Source organism: Schistocerca nitens, chromosome 4 (genome assembly GCF_023898315.1).
Source record: "Schistocerca nitens isolate TAMUIC-IGC-003100 chromosome 4, iqSchNite1.1, whole genome shotgun sequence".
In the NCBI taxonomy this organism is placed as follows: Eukaryota; Metazoa; Arthropoda; class Insecta; order Orthoptera; family Acrididae; genus Schistocerca; species Schistocerca nitens.
Genome location: NC_064617.1, coordinates 690695817 through 690721088, shown reverse-complemented (window position 1 = coordinate 690721088; position 25272 = coordinate 690695817). Strand labels below are relative to the sequence as shown.

General features: G+C 42.3%; 1 protein-coding gene and 1 long non-coding RNA gene across 6 annotated transcripts in view; one reads left to right on the top strand and one right to left on the bottom strand.

The window, feature by feature from the left end:
* LOC126251908 (leucine-rich repeat flightless-interacting protein 2) overlaps positions 1 to 25272 on the top strand; it is a 248750-nt gene that overhangs the window by 89293 nt on the left and 134185 nt on the right. For 2 of the 5 annotated variants that reach the window (XM_049952633.1, XM_049952634.1), the window contains exon 1: positions 9638 to 9762. The exons of 2 other annotated variants lie outside the window; for them this stretch is intronic. The gene's annotated coding sequence lies outside the window, so the exon portion shown is untranslated. Of the gene's footprint in view, positions 1 to 9637; positions 9763 to 25272 lie in introns of those variants that run through there. One more of the 5 variants, XM_049952638.1, reaches the window with a different exon arrangement.
* The window catches only part of LOC126251909 (uncharacterized), a 177189-nt gene that overhangs the window by 98179 nt on the left and 53738 nt on the right, over positions 1 to 25272 (bottom strand). The window lies entirely within an intron of this gene.

Genomic DNA, 25272 nt, shown 5'->3' with positions numbered 1-25272 from the left:
TTCCTTAGTAGCTAGAGTCGTAGTATTTGAATATTATTGAAATAATGTAGTGTGTATAAAAGAAATTAAAGAGCCTATTATCTTTCTGTTGCAACCTCATATGAATCAGTGCTGTTTGCGTTTGAGGAATGATGTAAATATCCCACGACGACCATTTAGGACGTAAGTGGTTCGATTTCCGGGAAGTATCAGTCTGTGTTTAAGTACCTATTAGGTGAGTGTGCGTATGGTCTTATCTAGCCCCTCTGGATGGCAGTGAGGTGTCTAGAGCGGCATGCTGTATGGCCAGTTTCTGCCTATGCCCGCGGCCCGGTAGCTGGCAGCACAGAATTTGGGCCGCAACATCGAAATGTGATCGCGTAACGGGCGCGAGGCGTGAGCCGAGGCGCTGTGCCGTTACCTGGCGGACACCCTGCCAACTGCCAGCCAGCCGCACCACCATCTGCCGCGGTCGCGCCGCCAACTCCTGTGTTCCAGCTCTGTGCGCTGTCCGTCACCTGCGCGTGTCCTTTGGCAATTCAGGTGCACTGTCGCGTTGCGTCAGCAAAACCAGAAACGTACGCGATCAATACAGTATTTTGCTTTTTAACTTCCATTTGTTTCTAGGAGTGGTCATAAAGTTTTAACTGTCACTTAAAAAAAAGTCAACATTTCTGTGGTGTTAGTTTTTCTCTACAAATTCACCCTTAATCTCTAATCATTATTTCCAAGGATGAATGATCTGCCGGAGGTCGTGGATGCAGAACTCTCCATATCGTCTGTTCATGAAACGTTCCATCCCCAAAAACCACCTCGCCGGCATTCTGGAAATGCCTGGCACGCAATGGTTTCTTCGTCCGTGGAATGAGTAAGAAGCCACCGAGTGACATGTCATGAGTATACGGGACGGGGGGGAGGAAGCAAAATTTGTATCCCAAAGAAGCAGCACATGTGACCCTCTCCTTTGCGGAATGAGCTGAGACGCTGTCGTGGAGCAAAAACGCCTCCGTGGACAGCTTGCCGCGGCTTCGCGTCGCCATGGCAGCCTCCCATAACATCTACATGAAATTCGGTAGTATGCTTCTGTGATGGTATGTTTCCACTGTTTGCTTTCCTCATTCGTTGGGGGTCATAGTGATGCATCCGGCACTCGTCCAAAGTAGGCGGCTATAGATTCCATCGCGATTGTCCTGCCACAGCAGCAACATTAACCATTGTCTGTGATTGTTTTTAATGTTTCCATGCTACCTCGTAAGGCTTGTTACTAAAGTTACTACGTAAATAAGGATCTCATTGCGTTTAATAAAGCTTTCAATCTGTAGCGTTTCGTTGTTGTTTTTCGAAGTATGGCACTGATTTCCGAGTTCTCGTTTCGTTCGGTAGTAAATTGCGGAAGAACAGGGAGCAGACTCACATCGGAGATTAGGAGGAGAGGTGATTTCAGAGACGCAGATTCTGCCAACTTCAGTTATCAAACCCTCAGACACAACGTTTAGAGCATGAGAGATGATTCTCTCTCTCTCTCTGTCTCTCTCTCTCTTTCTCCCTCTCCCTCCCTCCCACTGTTTTGTTCTGCAAGATAATGTAGTGCCGTTCAGCCTCTACCTCACCAATTTTTTACAACTAAGAACTTAAAGCAGTTTCTAATATACGACGAATTTTATAAGCGTTCACTATCTCAGCTTACAAAAGTCCAAGGGCTGAATTTACCTCGATCGATGGTAAGAGGGGCCAGTGGATGGCCCTTCAAAAACTGAACACAGGTCAATCGTGAAAACAGGAAGAAGGTGTACTGGATTGTGATTAAAAAGCAAAACAGAAACAGTGAACGGCCCAAGGACAAGAAGTGCAATATAGAGCAGCCTGGAACTGCAATGGCATCGTGGTTAAGTGGTCTCGGTGTTGGACTGCCAACCAGCAAGTCGTGTTCAGATCTCCCTCCTGCCATTTTTTTTTTCTTTTCGCAGTTCGCTGTATTCAAATTTATGTCTGTGACGTTGTGTAAAGTCCGTTTGAAATAGCGAGGTGTAAGTAAGGGGCCGATAATGACAGTTGATTCGGCACTACTACTCTATTAGCACCCGAAAGGAAGTGGCTTTAGAATGGGAATCGCAAACGTTTGATGACATGGCGACAAGTCAACCGAATCCTCCATTAGAAAACACGTCTGGTGTGTCATACGCTGCATTGGAGACAGTACGTGTGTCATATGACAGGAATCTCTTATAGACACACATAATTTGTACGCCTGGTGAGTGAGATATGCCTCCTTGCCCAATTTAGGTGATGAAAACGTAGTAGTTTGCCACATAAGCTGCAACAAATGGGCGCAGCACTTTCACAATCACAAAGTCTCTCTGTACTCTGTCAAAACATATGTTTTTCACGTTTTTGAAGTTGGATTACATTTTGGAAGTTTTGACTCATGAATTCCTTTATCGTAACGTAGGTCACACCCGTTTATTTGTTGTGTACGTTTCTGTGAGACATCTGTGTGGTATCTCGCCTGCTCTCACTATTCATCACGTTTACTTGCGACGGTAACGTATTCTTACCACGTGATTCATATTCTATAACTAGTGTATAGTACGACAACTGCCAAGACTACAGAAAGAGAAAAAACATGTTAATTACCGGACGGACGGTTCATAATATTGCGAAACAGAATAAATGAATAAATGGCAGGAGGGAGTCTTGAAGACGGCTCATCTGGTTTACAGTCCAATACCGTAACCATTCAACCACGACGCCGCAACTGTTGGAAGTCGCTCAATATTGCACTTGTTCAATTTGGACCGTTCACAGTTGCTATTTTTCTTTTTTTCTTTTACTGTTCAGTACACCTTCTTGCTGTTCTCATGCTTGATTTGTGTTCAGGTTTCGACGGGCTATCCACTACCACTAAATCTGGAGGGATGCGATGGGGAAACACCCTTGCGAGCCTGTGCTCTGTCTCCAGAGACCTTGCCGTCGACAGAACGATAAACAGTCCTTCTCATCCGACTGCTCTGCAGGCCAAGTACGTCCTTATTGGCAATGCTGTCACTAAAGAATCACGTGAAACGGTGACGAACGAGAAAGTAATATTGGTAGAAATTTTATACGTGAAACGCATTTTTCATGCAGTTGCTACCACCAAGTTCCAAGCTGTCAGTGTTCTCTTTCAGCTATTTTCGCCAGATGTTGCCATGAAGATGCGTCAGTGAAATGCTTGCGCAGCCTGAGATGTTTGTGTTGACGTCATATTTGCTTCCCAAGTCTGCTGCAGCGGAATCTTTCAACGGTGTTACGAATAGTTGGTTTGGTCAAGGGGCCCTTTTTCGCAGCTTTTCGCGGAGTAACGGCTACTTGTATGGTAATGAACGTACGTTGAATTTTAATCTACGTATTTATCGTTTACACGACTCCGTTACAATATTTCCATTTTAAAATATCTGAATCATTGTCGAAAGGATGTAGCTAGTATTTTTTTTTTTTTGTATTTCTCGACATTCATTTGTCCTTGCTCACAATATTTTGGTGTAGCTCAGTCCTTGGGTTCAAAAATGGTTCAAATGGCTCTGAGCACTATGGGACTCAACTGCTGTGGTCATTAGTCCCCTAGAACTTAGAACTATTTAAACCTAACTAACCTAAGGACATCACACACATCCATGCCCGAGGCAGGATTCGAACCTGCGACCGTAGCAGTCGCACGGTTCCGGACTGCGCGCCTAGAACCGCGAGACCACCGTGGCCGGCCTCAGTTCTTGGGGATTATGTCTTTTGATACACACATTTTTTTGTGAGAATTATTTGCGTTGTCCATCAATCGTCATGGTGGCAGCTCACCAGTTAAACATGCTAATAACATTTTGGCAGTACCTTCATTCTCCTATGATTTTAGCCGTCGTCTGAGTAATCAGATTTGGAATGTGTAGTAAATGTTCGTAAGTACACATATAGGACAGAAAAATGTCAGCCAGTACTTACACAAAAGTGATCTTTTGTCTCAAAGTCTTGTTACTCGTACTCTAATAAAAATTTCAACATGAATGGTAGGAAACAAACCTACTTTGAAATGTACTGAACTCGTTGTATCACAGATCGCCATTAATGATCAGACGCTCCATAATCAAGTCAGTTACGTCTCACAGTTTGTAACAAAAGAAAAAACAGTACTGCGGTCCACAAAAATCTCAGCCGAATTTCGGGCACATGAATGTGGACTGTGTGTGCAGCTGTTCTCCTCGGAAATATTGTCCTTATTTCTCTAAAACAAAAGCAGATTTCTAAAGTAGTAAAAAATGTAGACGTTCGGTGAAAATGTTATTACTCATAAAATCGTCCGCACAAATTAACCAGCCGTTATAAAACCCACAGCAACGATTAAAAATAACTAACGAGATATCTCTATAAGACAGCCGGCCGCGGTGGTCTAGCGGTTCTAGGCGCTCAGTCCGGAACCGCGCGACTGCTACGGTCGCAGGTTCGAATCCTGCCTCGGGCATGGATGTGTGTGATGTCCTTAGGTTAGTTAGGTTTAAGTAGTTCTAAATTCTAGGGGACTGATGACCACAGATGTTAAGTCCCATAGTGCTCAGAGCCATTTATCTCTATAAGTATATATCACTATTGATGCATTAAGACATATGATGCGAAACGAAGCAATCAAGTAAGTGCTTCATATACTCTACAGTATTTCGTGAACACAAATAAACAATATTGCAACAAAATGATTCGGAATTTTCGACGTAAGTAAAATATATAGCAGCTCAGTCTTAAAAAGATTTGTTTAAATTGTGTCCGATTGTTACTAGGAATAATTGCGTTTAAACATGTCGTTCCTGACATATTTTACTGTACGGCAGTATCATCCCAAGAATCTTTCACCATAAAGGGGAACAAAGAGACGAAAAGTACAGTACATTTCAACAGACGTTTATCTAGACGTGAACAGCCGTCTGAAGATGAACCTTTCGTTTCTAAACGTGTTACGGCGGTATTTGTGTAAATAAATAGTCTTGTCAGTAGTGGTTGGCGGCCTTTTTCTTCTTTTTTAAGAATTAGGCTGTATTTCATACACAGCTAGGGTCTCAAAATATCAGTTTTGGACAAAACACCAATAACTGAATTGATTTAATAGCTTGATAAAGACACGTTCCACGTAATTATATCATAGTACTTATTGTACACATCTCTTTTCCATTTGAGACAGTTCACGCGTCATTGCTCGGAAATTTCCTGTCGTTGTTTTTGTTGTTGAACCAAGTATGACGACGTTGACAACCGACTACGTCACCCGGCTTCGTTCCCGTAAGTTATTTGAACATTCTATGTGCCGGGAGAAACTCAGTTTCTATCGTCGTCGTCGTCGTTGTTGTTGTGATGACGGTGACTTCCAGTTAAGACTTTTTTTTTTTATATACAGCTCTCCACACTAGCCTATCATGTGCAAGCCCCTTCATCTCTCCATAGCTACTGCAACGTACACCCATCTGAACCTGCTTGCTGTAGTCAATCAAACCTTTGTCTCCCCCCAACAATTTTTACTCGCCCCACTTCCTTCCACCACCAAATTGACAATGGCTTGATTCGTCAGTGTGTGACCTATCAAGTTGTCTTATCTTCCATCTAATCTTCAACGTCCATCTGTAGTACCATTTTTCAAAAGACTAGCTTCCCTCCTTGTCTGTACCGTTTCTCGTCCACATTTCACGTCCATACGAAGCTATGCTTCTTTTATACCCTCACCTGTGATCCTTTTTTGCTGCCATAATAATGAGGCACGTCTGCTACTTACAGTGGATGATTTCATGATCTAATTTCGTCAGTAGCTCCTACTTTAATTCGACATCACTTTCCCCTCTCTGTACACAAATTTCTCCTTAGTTTCAAGCTCAGTTTGCACAGTGTACAGATTGAATAACATTGGGGATGGATCGCTTCTCAAACACTGCCTCCTTTTGATGCCCTTCGACTCTTAATAGTGCAGTCTGGTTTCTAATAAAGCTGTAGACTACTTTCCGCTTCCTGTTTTTTTTAATTTTTTATTTTTCAGAGTGTTTTGCAGTCGACTGTTTCAAAAGCGTTCTCTAAATCTACTAATGATATAAATGTAACTTTGCCTTTCTTCAGCCTGTCTTCTAAGGTGAGTCGTAGGGTCAGTATTGTCTCGCGTGTTCCTACATTTTTCCTGAACCCAAAATGACCTCGAGGTTGGCATCTGCCAGTTTTTCCATTCTTATTTAGATAATTAGTTTTGGTATTTTGCAGCCATGAGTTGTTATACTGATGGATATTTAATATCAGCACTTTCCAGTATTTACTCCTAACTTTATTTATTCACCAGGTACATCAAACGTGCAAAAATGAAGATATCTCATTGCAGTGAAACGAGCTGTTCAGGAGCATAGCAACATTGCGCCTTCCTACATGCATCTCCTCTGCCTAGAGCTGCCAGATCCAAAAATAGGAATCGGGATTCCTCTTAATATTTAACCATACATTTTGCCCTAAAAGCTGGACTACCTATTTTGATTAGAAGTAGAGTCAGTGTGATATTTTCATTCGTTTATTAGTTACCAGTTGCAGTTAGATTAACTCTAAACGTGCTTAAACTAAAAAAATGAAAATCAGTAGACAGCCATATAATGTTGTAGTTATGATAACTAATTGCTCATTACCCTTCCTAGGATAATCCTATGTCAAAATAAACTAAAAGCTATTCATAAAACAAAATAAAGAATTATCTGTTTTTCTGGGAGTGAGATGGCAAGCGAAAAGATATTCAATAACTGTGGTCATATCAATTGGAGTTACAAAGCAATAAAATAATTTGTATTTAAGTATTAATATTTGCCACTGGAATCAAGTTTATAAACAAGGTTATTTTCCTGAAGATCATTTCGTGGGACTCATTGTCTACGAATAAAAACATAGACACAGATATAAGAGTACCGTTGGCTGGTGTAGCTATACACTGATCAACCAGTACTTTATGACCACCTACCTAATAGTCGGTATGTCCATCATCGGCACTGGTATGTCCATCATCGGCACCGATAACAGCGGCGACGCGTCGTGGCATGGCCACAGTAAGGCCTTGGTTGGTCGCTGGAGGGACATGGCACCATATCTGCACACACAAGTTACCTAATTCTCGTACATTCCGGGGAGGAAGGCGATGAGTTCTAACGCAACGTTCAATCATATCCCAGATGTATTCGATTGGGTTCAAATCTGGTGAGTTGGCGGGGGGGGGGGGGGGCGGCAGCACATCAATTGGAACTCACCACTTCGTTCCTCGAACCATTCCATCACACTCTTGGCCTTGTGACATGGCACGTTATCTTGTTGAAAAATGACACTGCCGTCGTGAAACATGATCCCCATGAAGAGGTGTACGTGATCTGCAAACAGTGTACGATACTCCGTGGCCGTCATGGTGCCTTGCACGAGCTCCGCTGGACCCATGGATGCCCACATGAATATTCTCCAGAGCATAATGGAGCCGACGCCAGCCTGTCTCCGCCCCGCAGTACAGGTATGAAGGAGCTATTCCTTGACGGATTCGCTCCCTCCCATCGGCGTGATGGAGTAGGTATCGGGATTCATCAGAGCATTCAACGCTGTGCCACTGCACTAACGTCCAGTGGCAACGGTGACGTGCCCATTTCAGTCGTAGTTTGCGATGTCGTGGTGTGTCGACGGGCTGCGGAGGCCCACCTGTAGGAGTGTTCGGTGCACTGTGTGTTCAGGCACACTTGTACTCTGCCCAGCGTTGAAGTTTGATGTTAGTTCCGCCACATTTCGCCGCCTATCTTGTTTCACCAGTCTGCCCAGCCCACGGCGCCAGACATCTGTAATGAGGTATGGCCGCCCAATTCCCCGTCGTCTGGATGTGGTTTGACAGTGTTTTCGCCACGTGTCGAAGACGCTCACCAAAGCACTTCTCGAATACCCAACAAGTTGGCTGTTTTCGAAATTTTCGTGCCGAGTATCCGCGCCTTCTCTGTCTGCCCTCGGTCGAACTCTGATAGATGACGCGCCTTGCGCATTCTACACACGGACAGCACGCTCACTGATACTATATGCATTGTGCGCGTGTCTTCACTAGCAGTCATTCCTCGCAAAGTGCCCCTTCTATCGCCTGGACGGGTTTGCATCGATAGTAGGCAGCTGATATAATGTTCTGGCTGATCAGTGTATTTTCTTATGGTATATCTCCTTATTCCTCTTTATACTTATTCTCTCCGCTTATATCGTGAGCTTGGAACTGACCTTAGTTCTGTATTCTCCGCTTCGTCGTCAAAAAGCTTAACGAACACCGGTCAACAGGCCGGAGTTATATGTTGTTGTTGTGGTCTTCAGTCCTGAGACTGGTTTGATGCAGCTCTTCATGCTACTCAATCCTGTGCAAGCCTCTTCATCTCCCAGTACCTGCTGCAACCTACATCCTTCTGAATCTGTTTAGTGTATTCCTCTCTTGGTCTCCCTCTACAATTTTTACCGTCCACGCTACCCTCCAATACTAAATTGGTGATCCTTGATGCCTCAGAATATGCCCTACCAACCGATCCCTTCTTCTAGTCAAGTTGTGCCACAAACTCCTCCCCAATTCTATTCAGTACCTCCTCATTACTTATGTGATCTACCCATCTAATCTTCAGCATTCTTCTATAGCACCACATTTTGAAAGCTTCTATTCTCTTCTTGTCCAAACTATTTATCGTCCATGTTTCACTTCCATACATGGCTACACTCCATACAAATACTTTCAGAAATGACTTCCTGACACTTAAATCTATACTCGATGTTAACAAATTTCTCTTCTTCAGAAACGCTTTCCTTGCCATTGCCAGTCTACATTTTATATCCTCTCTACTTCGACCATCATCAGTTATTATGCTCCCCAAATAGCAAAACTCCTTTACTACTTTAAGTGTCTCATTTCCTAATCTAATTCCCTCAGCATCACCCGACTTAATTCGACTACATTCCATTATCATCGTTTTGCTTTTGTTGATGTTCGTTATATATATTTACGATATTTAAATGCCTGTGTTATTCAGAAACACGACACAGTATTGCTTTGAACATGCACGTATGTCCGGAGGAACAGGTACTGCGGCAGCTCCAGCAGTTATGAAATAGATGAAATGTATTCCCTCGCGACTAGCGGGAAATCCGGGTTCGGGTTTCGGTCCAGCACAAATTTTCATTGTCGTCATTCTGTCACACAGCTGACTGTTGCTAATATTCGCAACGCCGCGTACGTTAAATGGCAACCGTACTTCTGCCCCATCATTTCTAGGATAAGAAAATTCCCCATTCACGGTTACTTTCATTAAATGTGAGTATTCTTCACTGTGTTATACGCTTAAGTGCAGATGACCGATTTTTCCTCAAATACGCCTCCAGGTTAAGTCCTCCCAAACCATTTGGGATGTGGTGACGCGTTATGACGAACATTGTAGAAAGTAAACGATTTTGAGGATCTGGAGGAAGTTGCGGTGGGCGCAGGGAAAGGCATTGGCTAACTGGAACCGTGCGGCAGCTGGAGGGCCAGGTGCTGCCAGCGACACCCCCCACCCTCCTCCCCTCTTCTCCAGCGACCTGCGTACCCCCACTGCTGCGTAGCGTGGCGCTCAGCTGCCGCGCAGCAAGTCAGTCGGCTCTCTGCTGTGGTGCGCCCGTGCGTTGGTTGCAGTGCGTCAGAGTCGCCAGTGCTACATGTGCTGTGAGTGAATCGTGAGCGGTGAAGTGTAGTGCGTGTGGCAACAGGTGTGCCCAGGCGGTGCGGTGAGTGCTGTTGCCAGGAGCAGGCGCGCGGTGGTAGTGGTGCTGGTCAGGGATCAACACGCGGACAACCCAGCCGTGCTAGCTGCGTGATGGAGACCGCGTTACCATGGCGCGCTGTTGGCAGGAACTTCCCCCCGCACGTTGCGGCAATTCCGTTGACTCACCGATGCTCGGGGTGAGCCGTATCTTCTAGCTCAGTTTTCCAACGTTTGATGCAACAAGGTAATGGGATCGTCGTCTGAAAATCGTGGCTTCAACACGTCTGTGGGTTTTGAGACAAGGTGTTGCCAGCACGAGTACCGGAAAATGCGTGTTTACTTTCTTCATAAAGTGAATCGTTAACGTACATTCGAAAGTGTCTGTGATCGTCTGTAACATGAAGGGTTTTTTTCATGTATAATACTAGCTTACTAGGTTGAAATTTGGAACGGAAACGGTCCTGAATATCGTGGAAGATTAAGGGATAATTGTAGGTGAAAATCACCAACCCTAATCGTAGTGGTGTTGAGGATATACGTGCATAAAAAATCGCATTTAGTCAATAAATTTTTAATGTGCACACAATGACATCAGAGTACAAAAATATTGTTGTATAGAAGTAAATAAAATTTTATGACAGTTTTTTATACACGTGTAACATCATTTATGACGTTCACGCGTAACTAGAAATGCGTTCCGCACAGTTTCCAGTCATCCTATTTTTCTTTGCCCTCTGACTTAATTGTTGTCATTGTGCTTAATTTGGAAAAGAAATTATACTTGTCCACATTTTCGAATCGACGGGAGAGTAAGATACACACGTTTGTTAATATGATTCAGTGACTGTTGTGAATGGAGGATGTTGCGCGATAACGACTATTTTATGTTTTATTTGAGAGCACCTGTGCAGGTAACGTGTTTTGATTCCTCCATCTAACAATAAGCAGCATCTGAAAGATATCATCTCTACTGAAAGAATTGTAGAAAAAACACTTGTAGAATTAACTACTTCACAACTGAAAATGATTTGGAAAGTGGTTAAGCAAATCGTTGCAGAAATGCTGGCGAAACTATCGCGTTAGGACTTAGTACTGCAAGGACAAACGATTTGACTGACTGAAGCGTGCAGGGTGCCTTCGTCGTGTTTCGGAAGCTGACAATTTTGGGCGACATTACTACAGATCTGATTAACTCAGCGGATATTGTCACGATTACTGGAAACCGTGAGTGAGATCTTAAGATTCTGAAGAACTCTTCGGATGATCGCTTTCGACCAGTTTTGATCGAAATTATGGACCATGCAGAATCAAAACAAGTGGTGCACATTTAATGTTCTTTTCATTTAGAGCTTTCCTAAAGGGATACGAGCAAGTAAATTGACATTTACATTTTCAGCAGTATACGGCACGCTTGCTACCAATAGTACGAGGTGATTCAAGAACATGAGTGGCTCGGTTTAGTAATTATTATTTCTCATTATCGTACGCCATTACTGTTCGGTCAGTGCTCGTAAAACGGTTCACATTGTAAGGCATTTTGTGTTTGTATACGCTCAAATGTAAAAACTGAAAGGGAACATAGTCGTACAGTGCAGTGATATAGTGGAAGCAATGTCCTTGTCGCCAGAACTGCTGCAGAAACATGTAAATGGTATGTTTACGTTAATTTTCGTGGAATAATGATAGTTTGCTATCACCCATTTTGCTGAGCCGTTCTAACATAAGGTACGGACAAAATCTGGCGAGGAGAAGTGATGTCAGCAAAATTACACACTGAGTCTTGATTCCTGCAACGCTAAGGCCGGTATTACACTATCAAATTTCTTTGTCCAATATCTTTGTCAAAGATATTTGATAGTGTAATAGGGACTTTGTCAAATGCCGTCCAATATTTGATCAAATCTAGGGCCTCGCTGTATATCTGATCAAAGAAACCGCTTGTCTTCTGTTCACTGCAATGTGACATGTTACCACATGGAGCGCTAGCATCGCTGCAGCGTTCTGTCATCTGCAGTCTTTTTATAACCATTGCCGGTAAATACAATTGGTGTGTGCCGACAACTACAAAATTAATAGAGATATCCGAAGCTGATGAGGCGCTTTACAACGTGAGGCACCCTGAATACAAAAAATAGATTAAGAAGATTGGAGACCTAACCTGACCTAACCTAACCTAACATAACCCTCTCCTGCAGCAAGGAATCGGAGTGTTATAGTGAGCCTGTCTTCTGAAGATGTAGCAGTTCTTAACTGAATATTGTGCTTTGTGATATCAGGATACACTTCATTGAGCACATACAGAAATGTATGCTCATCAATTCTTAAGTAATTGATGCACGACTTGACGTCTTCCACTGTAAGCTCACGTAACAAGTTTTGTTGAATGCTTTTATCGTGTCGTCGTAAAACCCACGGCTTCACCCAGATTAGATTAGTTTTTCGTTCCATAGATCTCTGCTGAGGAGATCCTCGTGGATGTGGAACATGTCGATTTTTTTTAAGCTGAAATAACAATACTAATAGTATGAATAAATACAATACATCATTTGTTTCTATTAAAAATTTCGCCAATGGAGTAGAAGGAGTTGGCCAGTAGTAAGTCTTTCAGGCTCCTTTTAAACTGATCTTTATTTCTAACTAAATTTTTTATGTTTCCTGGCAAATTATTGAAGATGAGTGTTCCTGAGTAGTGGACCCCTTTTTGAACTAAAGTAAGTGCTTTTAAGTCCTTGTGCAGATCATTTTTGTTGCTGGTATTGTGTGTATGAACTGAGTTGTTTGTTGGAAAAAGAGATATATTATTTACGACAAATTTCATTAAGAAGTAAATATACTGAGAGGCAGTAGTTAGTATACCCAGTTCTTTGAAGAGGTTTCTGCAGGAGGTCCGTGAATTTACTCCACAAATAATACGCATTACACGCTTTTGGACCTTGAAAACTTTTGTTTGACTTCAAGATTTACCCCAAAATATTATCCCATATGACATTATGGAATGAAAGTATGCAAGCTTTTTCATTTTTATGTTGCCTATGTCTGCTAACACTCGAATGGCAAATACGGATTTGTTAAGGCCTTTCTGCAGTTCTGTGGTGTGCTCCTCCCAACTGAATTTATTATCAAGTTGTAATCCCAGGACTTTTAAGACTGTCAACCTCGTATGTATGGTTCCATTTTTTCCCCCACTTCTTGTCCGCATGTGCACACAATGCAATTGGGGTACGTACAACTGCTGCGGTTAATAACAAGTTGTTGTCAGCCATCTTGAACTTTGACGAAAAATTTGATGACAGTGTAATACCCCTTCTAGCGCTACGTCAAAGATCTTTGTCAAATATATTGGACGGAATATTGGATCACATCTTTGATCAAATCTTTGACAAAGAAATTTGATAGTGTAATACCGGCCTAAGGAAGTAAAGGGTGACAATGGGGCTACATACTTGGTATTTTCCAAGCTGTAAATCAGCGGAGGTTGGCGGTACCCGCTAAAACGTACTGTGGGCGAAGTGATAGTATCGTATACAAAGTATGACGAATATGCACGGAGAGATTAGTATCTGTAGCCCCAAGAATATCAGCCATTGGCTCGGACGATTCTCGCAGCACACGCCGCATCTCTCGAGGGACGTTGGTGTGCCGAGCGCGTCATTACGCATGAAAAACGTGCGCGGGCTGCAAAAAAGTCCTTGGCGCGGGTCCTTCGCAGCGAACTCCCTCTGGGGAACACATGCGGGGTTGAGCAGTTGTGCCACGGTGGTTCCCGCTCTGGACGCTCACGCTGGCTAGCTGTCTCCAATGAAGCCCCGAAAGTCGTCAGATATTAGACGTGGGTTAGGCAAGCAGAGTACCGGTTCACAACGATATGACGTACTCGGACTGTTTCGCAAATCTTTTAAAATAATTTATTGTCTAAGTATGTGTTCTGGATTGTTTTCGAGGTCAGTAGTTAAAAAAAATTGGACTCTTCACTCAGTAATCTTCGGATTGTGTTAATTTTGCTACAATAGTTTTACTTGATATAATATGTTGATTTCGTTTCGTGAGTTCGTTTTTGTGGTTTCCTCACAGAAATTAAACACTTCAGGCAAGCGTTTTCGAGGAGGCGCATGCTCTTTTTCGGGAATAGAAAATAGCACTACTACTCGTCAGTCGTCAGTCGCAATTATTAGTGAACTGACTCCCCATATTTGTTGTTAATAAAGGCAAAGCTGTTACCAACCCAGAGGTGGTTTAAAAAACATGGTGCTTTAATAGGCATTGTACTACCGTAGCTGGTATGCTGTCGCCTCTCTCCGACCTTTGAATTGCCAGTTAAAAGGGAACGTACTTCGAACCACTATCCAACTCGGCTTTCATGGCACTTTTTTACATTACCAACATTGCTAGAAGTGTAATTTGTCTGGCGCTTTACCGGTGTCCCACCTCTTTTTGGCACAGCTTTCTCTGTTAAGTGAAGTAAAACGATTTTTTACAAGGAATGACAGTAAAAAATAATAAATAAATTGCATCTTCATAAAATTTAGAGAACATTCTTGAGAGCTGAAACTTCCCTTTCAGACCTAAGTCCTCTTGAATACAAGATTTTTCTTGAAAACTGATAATTCTTCTGGGGATCTAAGTCTTCTCGGATGTTAAAAGATGTCTTTCCAACCGTAAATTTTCCTCAAAGTAGAGGTTTTCTTGAAAACTAATAGACAGTTACCCGTATTCTGGTGTTAGAGCTATCTCTAGTTTGTTTCCGTAGAAATCATCGGGGGGGGGGGGGGGGAGAGGATAAGACACCCCGCCCATTTGTAATCTCTAGAGTACATGGTAACTTTAAAGCATGTCGTCGTCCACCCCCACCCCCCACCACCACCCCCCGCCACTCACCTCCCCCCAGCATAAATTTCTGAGGGCGTCCATGCTTGTCTGCCATTTGGTGCTTCAGTATCCAGTGCCGCAGAAGAAGACAATCTAGGAACTCTTGCATAGGGTATTGTGTTTTGCTTTGGAAAGAACTTCCATTGAGGGCGCGGGATGTTTGTGATTTCAATCACTTGAGGCACCGTTCTGGTCACAAGGCTTATTTCGTTATCTTCTAATTCCAAATTTGAGCTTTAGTACCCACAAGTTTGCGAACATTGCAAAGTGATCTGAGAGTCGCTAAACTATGTAGTCCTTTTTTTTTCCTGTGTGTGATTCAGCTAGTCTTTGCTTAGTTACGCGAAGTGAAACATAAAGAACGATAAATCCTTCGGGAAGATGCTAACGAGGACATGCTGTAAACCCAACAAAGCCCTCGTGGTGTATTCATACAATAAGCAGAAAATGGTCGGTGCTCCATCATACCTGAACATAAATCCAGCGAACTGGCAGTACGTTAAGCATGTATGTGCAATCGAACATTTCCACAGACTTTTTGCAGTTACGTTGACATATGCAGTTTGATCACTGGCTTTGCCATCCTGTGGCAGAATCAATGATGTATACAGTCAATAGAAACTTGAACTACAGTCAGCTTGTAACATTCGGTAATACCGCGAGACTGCAAAGTGTTCAGGACATGCGAAACGATGTGGCGCAGTTCTGAAGGCACTGCACCAGCACTCAGGATGACCGAGGCTCAAATCCCCATCAGGCCATCCTGGTTAAGTTTCCTGTGTGTTCTCTAAGTGAGTTACAGCAATTGCAGGGACGGTTAGTTTGTAAACGGCACGGCCTGTATCCTTTTTCATCCTTGTCAGTGCTCCGTCTCTAATGGACGTCGTCGTGATGACGAACCACATAGAGTTAGTCGATCCGTTTAAGATACGAAATGTCTTCACGTATGCTGATTAGGGTAAGGCAGTTGCTACATAGTTGTTACTGACGAGTTTCGGGATGAGCCGAGTGCATTTGGAACAAATACTTTGAAATCATGTGTGTGGAAAAAGCACCAGAATCGTAGATTTCTGGATTCTTATCGAAATAGACCAGTTTCAGATCATTAACTTTGTATATCGCTTAGTAGCAGGGGCATGTTTCTGAAATTTGCACCGAGCATGTTGCTTCCATGGCGTGATTCCTTATCACCAAGTTTACAGATGGACATTGTAGCAGTCCAGAAAATATGTGGCAGGAAATGACATTATAGTTACGGTTTTGAGAAACACACGGAAGCCCGTCCACGAAGAATAAGTCTTTGCTATCTGCGGCAGAGAATTTTTTTATTTTTAGAAAAAAAAATACAGTTAGACATGTGGGTACCGAAACAAGATTGTTATTACTAGCATTTTTTCGGATTGTACAATTTCACTATTAAAAGAGGACAAGTATTTATAAATGCACTATCTTCAAGCGACATTAATGACCCTTGTGCGAAAGATTGGAGGGCAGGTCCAATTTTGATCGTTTTGATTATTGTTGCTGCTATGATATCTGAGATGTGTGGTCATATCATCTTTGCAGAAACTACCGGCTGTCCAATTTCTGCACGTTGTCCTATCTGTAATTACTCCTATTCTCCTTCATAGCCAAAATGAGTTGCTATTATGTTAACTCTTTGACAGGTGTTTAAGAAAGAGTAATCGTGATAGTGGGCTGTCGTTAGCAGTATCGAAATCTTACTCTGGAAATGCTAGAAATGAACTGAATGACTCAATGGCGAACAGATATGCATGCTCATCGTCAGCAAAGTTAAATACATCATTATTCTAGTGCTTCATGCGCCTCACATTTTTTTGTGTTATTAAAAAGCTCCTCCAGCAGATGTAGAGTTAATGCGAGGAATGTAACGTCTTGCACATTGCGCAGCAGTAAAACGCCAGAAGCCTCGCAAACAGGAGACCGGAATTCAGCTTTTTTTTGCGCTGCTTCCTGAATTACGCCAGCCAAGTGCCGGAACGGTTCCTTAGTCAGGACACAGTCGGCTACTTCTGCGATCCATGTCAGATAGTCCAGTGTTGTCCGTCCATTCCGTAACGTTCTCAATGTCAGCGGGGCGTTACCCCCTGACTGGAAGGAAGAGGAAGAGGCATCTTGCAAGCATCGCATCACCTCTCCTGTGGTTAACATAGGGGGGCTAACTTTCGTCAGAAGTGTCATTCAGATCTGATTCCATAATTTCGGAATTTGATTTTCAGATGAATTCTCTGATGAACAGCAATAATTTGTCTTTGTGCTCTTCTGATTTATGCTAGGATCTTCAGTGTAACATAGACTCCGAATCACGGTGCAACTTGACTTTTTCGCATTAACAAATCAGTAATAGAATTATACCTGCAATAGTCTTATAATTTTACTGCATAAATTCTTAGCAGCTTAACCCCGGCTATAAGGTTAACGGAGTCTCAATAGCCCTGTCCCTGAGAAAAATGAAACTTCATCTGTGGGTAAATAACATAAAGAAGCGCGATTCATTCATGCTAATGCTTCAAAACGAATGAACAAGCTAACCAAATTGTTACATTTTGGTACTGTATTGTTTAAAAATTGAAAATTTATCGAGGTATAAGGATAATACGAAGGCGTGCTGAAAAGTAATGCCTCCGAATTTTTTGAGTGAAAACTCTTAAAGCTTTTTAAGTAAAACAAATGTCATTACCATTCTACATCTTTAATCTTCATTTTTACATATTTACAGCCCTCTTCCGCAATCCGACGCCTGTGGTTCACCTTTATCGGTCATCCTTCACACAGTTCCAACGTGGTCCCGTCCGATTTTCATATGTTTCCAAAACTTAAAGAACGCCTTCGTGACTTCACTTTGTTAGTGATGAAGCGGTGCAAGCACAGGTGATGTGGCTCCGTCAACGAAATCAGACATTCCACAGTAATGCTACAGCCAAGTCCCTCGTTAGGAGAAACTTGTTCGTCGCCGGTGTGGAGTGACTTTGTTAAGAAATAAATATATAGACTTGAAGAGTGTAAATGTAGAATGTTAATAAAGGTTGTTTTATTTAAAACATCTTAAGAGATTTCGCATAAAAATTCGGAGTCATTACTTTTCAGCAGATCCTCATACTGAGAGTACAAAGCAAGAGTAATACAGTGTCGACAAAGGTACTAATTAACTAACATAAATCAAAAATTCAGCAAAGACGACCGAATTGTCAGCAGAGCAGTAGCGTAAGTGAAACAACGTCATTCAGGCCGTCTAGCGAACAGACGTCGTCTTCAAATGAAGTGACGACGACTTGTCCGACGTGCGCGCTCGGGAACTAAAGCGAAAACACGTCTGCTATAAACAAGTGGGATAACATATGGGCTCGTCTCGAAGTTGCATTCATCGATAACGAGTCTCGGATATACGAGGGTAAGTCAATTATTATCCGCAAAGTAGTTATAAAATTTTATTGTAATCAAATAGGAAACTTAAAAGACCATCATTTTTCGACATAGTCTCCTTGCGTTTCAACACACTTGGTCCATCGTACAATCTTCTTGATACCCTCATAATAGAAGGTTCTCGGTTGAGCTGCGAGCCAGGAATGCACTGCTTCTTTCACTACTTCGCCCGAGGCAAATCGACGGCCCTTTAATGCCTGTTTGAGTGGACCAGACAAGTGATAGTCAGAAGGGGCAAGATCGGGACTATATGGAGGATGATCTCGTAGTTCAAATTTGAGTTTCTGGAACGTTTCATCAGTGTGGGCAGCAGTAACCGGACGGGCATTGTCGTGCAACAACACAACACCTTTTGACAGCAATCCTCGGCGTTTGCCTCGAATTGCAGGCTTTAGCCTGGCAGTAAGCGTCTCACTGTAACGTATACTGTTTATTGTTGTTTCCCTTTCCCATAATGTTCCAGTACTGGACCTTGTCCGTCCCAACAAAACAGTAAGCATCAGTTTTCCTGCGGACGTTTGGACCTTCAACTTTTTCTTGCACGGCGAATTTGGATGTTTCCATTCCATACTCTGCCGTTTACTCTCCGGCTCGTAATGATGGATCCATGTTTCGTCACGAGAAATGATCCTGTCTAAGAAGTTGTCCCCTTCGTTACCATAGCGATCCAAATGTTTTTTGCAGATGTCCATGCGCGTTTGTTTATGCAACTGTGTGAGTTGTTTTGGGACCCATCTTGTACATACTTTATGAAACCCAAATATATTGTCGATGATTTCGTAGGCAGAACCGTGACTAATTTGCAGAGGATGTGCCTCTTCGTCAAAAGTTAAATGTCTGTCTAAGAGAATCATTTCACATGGACGCTCAATGGTTTCTTCATTTGTGGCGGTAAACGGTCGTCCGGCTCCTTCATTGTGCGTAACACTTGTGCGACCATTTCGGAATTTTTCAATCCACTCGTAGATACTCCGTTGTGACAAAACACTGTTTCCGTACTGTACCGAAAGTCTTCGATGAATTTCTGCCCCTGATACGCCTTCTGACCACAACAAACAGATCACTGAACGTTGCTCTTCTTTGGTGCAAATAAACAGCGGAGCAGCCATGATTAACAGCACGACTGCGAAAACTAAACTAACCTAACAGCTTGAAATTTGCAAAGATATAACAACAAATAAACAAAGCATCCGTCATCAACGTAAAACGACAATACTACAAAAGGAAAACAAAAAATAACTGAATTGTGGGTAATGATTAACTTACAATCGAAGTGGCTTATGTTCTAAACATACGTTTCTTGTAAATTACAAACCAAATAAATTGTAAAATAATTTAAAATTTTTTTCGTGGTTTGTCATCATGAAATCGAGACAGCATACAGTGTTTATAACTATTTTAAATTTCAAATCGGTAGCAGTGTTCACAAAGCCTCAGGTACACTGTTTAACTTGGTAGAACTTGCAAGGGAAACGACATGCGGCAACACTTGCTGGAAGACAAAAACCAGAAGTTTGACAGGATTTGAATAACGAATAATCGTAACACTTCACTCGTACAAGAAATAATGAAGCCTTACGCGGGAAAATCGTTGTCCATCAGTGTGTGCTGTTCAGATATTTCCTTCGGTGGATCTAAAAAAGTACTCGCACTGGCGTATCCCGCATTGTTTGTGCTACTTGCTCGCATAATCTTGTGTCTTTGCCCCGCATCGGCGCAGTGTCGCATGGTTATGAAGGTATTTAGCTTGGTTAATTTGAACGGTGGCCGGATGATCTTCCTATGGCCATTCCGTTACGCACCCCCCACCCCCTCCCGAACCCCACCTGTTCGGAATATGTTTACTCCAAGTGTCAGCGTAGTGTAGTGTTATGCATGTGAGAGCGAGCGAAAGTTTTCTAAATGTTTGCAAATTGTGTTACCGAGTGGGCGCTTCGGTACCAGCCCGGTATTCATCTAGTGGGATGTGGGAAATCGCATAAACACCATATCCAGGCTGGACGACACACCAGTCCTTGCGTTAAACCCCGGGCGGGTCCGATCCGGGGCCGGCGCACCTCTCTGTTACCGTTCAAATGGTACAAATGGCTCTAAGCACTATGGGACTTAACATCTGAGGTCATCAGTCCCCTAGAACTTAGAACTACGTAAACCTAACTAACCTAAGGACATCACACACATCCATATCCGAGGCAGGATTCTAACCTGAGACCGTAGCAGCAGCGCGGTTCCCAACTGAAGCGTCTAGAACCGCTCGGCCACATCAGCCGGCTCTCTGTCCCGGATGCGGAGCTTTAACACACACGACACTTCAGGAGGGTTATGCCCACAATAATCTTAATAATAAAAATGGTTGTTCGGGTTTAGCGAGCCAGTAACTGAGATGAGAAGAGAGACAAGTTATGACGGCAGGGAAACCAGCCATTGCTGCCTATTGAAACGCCTCGTTTTTCAGGACAGCTTTTGTGTTGTGAGCAGCTTTCCATTTTTGCTCATAGTTTACCAGATGTATCTGATGATGGACAAGGAACGCAAATTTACCCGTCATATGTTCATTGCAGTGAGACTTCGGCGAGCGTTACCTTTTTGTCGTCAATACAGTATTTTCAAGGACAGTTGACACGTTGAGTATGTTAAGCAGCTCATCCATTAAACAGTGCGCCATCAGCTCGTATTACCGCTAGAATACTATGCATTAGGCATTGTTTTCACATGGTGTTTCGAAAGTGATAAAAACGCAAGATAACTTGCATAACAAGTGTGAAATTGCATACAGCCCCACAAGCGATAGGGCTGTATGCAATTTTGGAAGTGAGGCACATTGTTTATGTTTGTTGCTCCTTTTTATTGCCCCTTCAGTGAAGCTTAATACCAACACAGTTGCAGCTTAGTCTGTTTATCGCCAAAGTGAATTATAAATGTGCGGCTACTGGCAGAAGTCCAGTGTGGCCTGTAATTATCGTGTGGGAACGAAACTTGGTAGATGTCCTAATGTTGGACCGATTTACAATGGAAATAATTAGTTCCAACTTTGGCCACTAGGTGCAAATCTGGCGCCGTGGATGCAAGACATATAGAAATATTTGCGTGTGTTTTGGCTAGGTACGAAACGTGGGCAGAAAAGGTCAAACAAGTGAAAAAGACATAATATTGGGATTTTGTTATTCACCACCGCCTATACAGTTCGTTCAGTACGAACACTGAAGACGTCGCCGGAGATGCTGTATAGCGCCAGTCTGTATTTACAACTGGTTGCCAAAATTGAAACTAATGTTTTTACAGCGTTAATCATTTCCGTATTAACGCATTGCGTATCTCCCCTTCGTTGACATACATTAATTAAAGCGTACATTGGACCTCTGTGATTAGCTGCACCTTTTAATTATAACCACACGATACTACGCTATACGCATCGCCTGGCACACACTTCAAGTAATACCATTACTTTACAAGAAAACTGGGACTGAACACATGTAACGTTTTGAAAAAAGAGTTGATAACTTTGGGCAAATAGTCATACCGAAATCAAAAAAGTTAGAAAGAATATGAATCGGTCACAATAGGGTTTTCAGAGCGCGACAGACGTTCAGTGCTCCTTGAGGAGGCTTGTAGCACACGAACGAGAGCAGATCGTGGTTCGCAGTGTTATCAGTGCCGTCGCCGGAAACAACGGACGATAAAGCCCGCAGCGGCAGGCGGCAAGCAGCATGTGGCGGCGGCAAACAGCTGACGTCAGCGCACGCTGGGGCGGGGCGCAGCTGCGAGCGTGGCCACCTGCTGCTACGTGCCGCAGGAGCCGAAAATAAAAGGCTGACAACTGCAAGCGCCCCGAGATGCGATAAGGCGTGAAGCGTTTACGAAGGGGAGGACAGTAGTGTTTGGTCGCCGGATTAAAATAGAAAGAAAGAAAGAAAGAAAGAAAAGAAAAAGTTGGCGTTCGTATTCAGATTTTCGAAAAAAACCACTTTTCTTTGTTAATTGCAAATAATACAAATAGCAAAATTAAATTGTTATTTTCGTTAGGATATTATTGACATTAGAAAATTACAGCTGCGATCAGATTTGCCTGCCAGCAGTTGCTTTGGCAGAAAACTTGTACTGACCCGTACCGTAGACTAGCGGGGATTTTCGGGGAAGCTGCACCATGTCCACGTTATAAATTTTCACCGCAAGAATTTTTGAAGCATACCCAAATATTTATGTAACTATTCTCATTTCATTGCTTATTAGCACTAGAGCCTCTGGTTTGGCCACTCGCCAGCAATTTAACTTTCACCTTCTTTATTGACTCCATTCTACGAGTCAGCTGGAAGGCATGATATGCTGGATATGACTGCTCCAGTTACAGTACATAGGTACTCGTCAACTGAAGAGGCCCGGAGAAGCGCTCCGTAAGATTCTTACAATGATTCTTAGTCTGGCATCTGCTTTTTCTGCTCTTATTTTTATGTGCTCATTCAACTTTACGTCGCTCCGAAAGGCTTCTCCTGGGTATTTGACCGTTGTGAACTATGCCCACCGATTAATCGCCGAGAGCGTAATCGAACAGTGATGGATCCCTTCGTCATTTTACGCGCACTGAGATTCATTTGCTTACGTTCAGGCTTAACAAAGAACTCCTGTACCAATCATTTCTTGATTCTGAATATTATCCAGAGACGAAGATGCAGCTGTGGAGTAGGAAGATTATATTGTTGGACAAGGAAATGTTCAATACTTAGATAGACAACGCATTGTGCATACAGCTCTGATAATGTTCTTAATTATGGAGACTGCGACTTCGTTCATATCCACTTGTACACTTGTAAAATATAGCGAAATACAAAACTAATGGGCTGGGTGAGAAAGAGGGTGGGGAGAGAGAGAGAGAGAGAGAGAGAGAGAGAATCATTAGTTTCCTGTACTGAAATGCCGACTTTAGTTGCTCAGTAGCTCTTTTGTTTGGAAACGTTTGTAACTGCTAAAACAAATATTTCGCAATAAACTCCTTTTTACTTTCGCGTGGTTGCTTTCGGCACTGCTACCACCCGTATACATTTTCGGCTAACAATTTACATGTAAAGAGCCAAACATCTGCATGTGTTCAGATCTCAGAGAATAGAAAGACTGCATAAAATATGGAATGAAACAGGGTATGTACACTGGAGATGCAATATATAAGATACTTGACCGGAAATCTGCTATGCAATTTCCAGTGCTCATTCACATGATTGTTATTTATTAGTTATTTTTAAGCAAACGATAATTATCTGATAAGGTGTTCAGTATCAGCTTAAAAGGAATATTTATGGAAGGGCACAGGAATATGTATTTCTGCGAAGAAAAGTAGAGGAATTTTCAACATTTAATCTATTTGATTTTGTAGATTTTAACGAGTTTTATTTCAAAATTTTCTGGTAGTGACCCCTCAGCTAAATTCCGTCTGCTGTCTGCATGTATTTATCAGCGAGGAAGTCGTGTGGTTTGCTTGATGAGGAACGTGCAGGTTGGCCTTAGATTACAAGGCCGTCGTGTAACTGTCGCCGATGAATTTGTGTAGAATCGTAGAACTGTTGTGTGACATGTTACGGAGGAACTTCCGCTTTGGGACGCAGTAGTGAACTGATGAATTAACGTTTCTGGACCCAAGCACGATGAAACTACAATGATTTTAGTACATGAGAATAATCATTAATTTATTTACATTAATTTCGTGTTATCACTTCCCCATCGATACTCTCTGAATCACAATGAGTGTATGATGGGGGATACTTACGGTAATACATACTAGAATTTTTTTCTCACGCGTTCACGGATGGAACGCGTGATGAGTGAGTGTTTATAACACACTCTCTCTGTGCGTACTGTTATTAATCACATTTTATTTTCACGGTCTCTGCGGAATTACGTAGGAAGCAGTAGAAGATTCTCCCAGAAAACAAGTCTTTGCTTTTTCTTAGGGCAAGATATTCCGCATTTTTATTTCTTTACGACTATATAATTGTTTGCAGAATAAATGTGAGAAAGCATAAACTTGATTTGCCCACACGCCCAATGTGAGAAATCACGAACAAGAGTAAAATAAAACTTATTTGATAGTTGGAAGGTTATCGTTTCGATGTGAAACTTGACAGCACGTTTACCCACCATTCGTCGCCGAATTATTTTGTTTGACATAATAATTATTCTTTCAGTTATAAATGTCTTGTTTGAGTTTGCCGTCATGCTTCTTGGAAAAAAAACACCTCATTGAATGTTAACTTTTAGATGTACCACATTACATTGTGCCGTTTGACTTACGTATACCCTCAGTATGCGCATCAGTAGGGAGTGTCCCTGACCTATCGCAGACTTCCTCCTCCTCCAAAATGGTGCATCCGGGCTTTCCTGTGTAAATAGCGTATTCGGCAAACCATGTAGGGTTAGTTCAGTGGTGAGCCTTAGACAGCCACGACTCTGACGGAAACGAGGTTGCATTCAGTATTTCGAATGAAAAAATGTTTTAATTAAAATTACAGCTGTAGAATACTCTTCTCAAAGCTGAACATCTTTGTTATTTTGTCGAAAACTGACGTATTGAGGTCATGTCTGCGCAGAGATACAAGTTATTTCGCTGTTAGTAAAGGAGTTTATGAAAAAGCAGCACCTTTTCGACTTTAGAACCAGCAGGTACAACTTCAGATACCTGTTCACATATTTTGTTATTTAAATTACGCTGCACACAAGATGTCTGCCTTTTGCGGTTGTAGTGATCTAGAGTATTCGAAATTCCTGTGCCATTTCTATGCCATTGGTGACTGATTTTGAAGTTCTTCATATTCTGCGGGAAAATTCACAAGATTAAATACTTTTACAAACATTGGACACACAAGTAGTGTAGAGCTATACACACCACAAGATTTCGGCCACATGGGGCTGAACTTTTCGGTTTGTAAAGTTTTTATTCTGTTGCTGACGACTTAATCAACATTTAAGGAAAAACCAAGAATTATGTAGCGAATTGAATGTTCTTAAAACGAACTTCTTAATGTATGACTGAGGGAAAAGCCTTTTTATACAAAAGCTATTTTAAGTAAACTCTCACTTTTGTCATCTTGGTAGTGCGGAAGATCATAAAATTTAAAACCTTATTGTTTATAAATTATTATGAAAGGGAACCTTACATGTTCACGTGTTTGATTTCTTGTCATAAGACGCTGTTGGTACATGATATCTTTCGTGCAACTGCATAAAGTAAACGCCA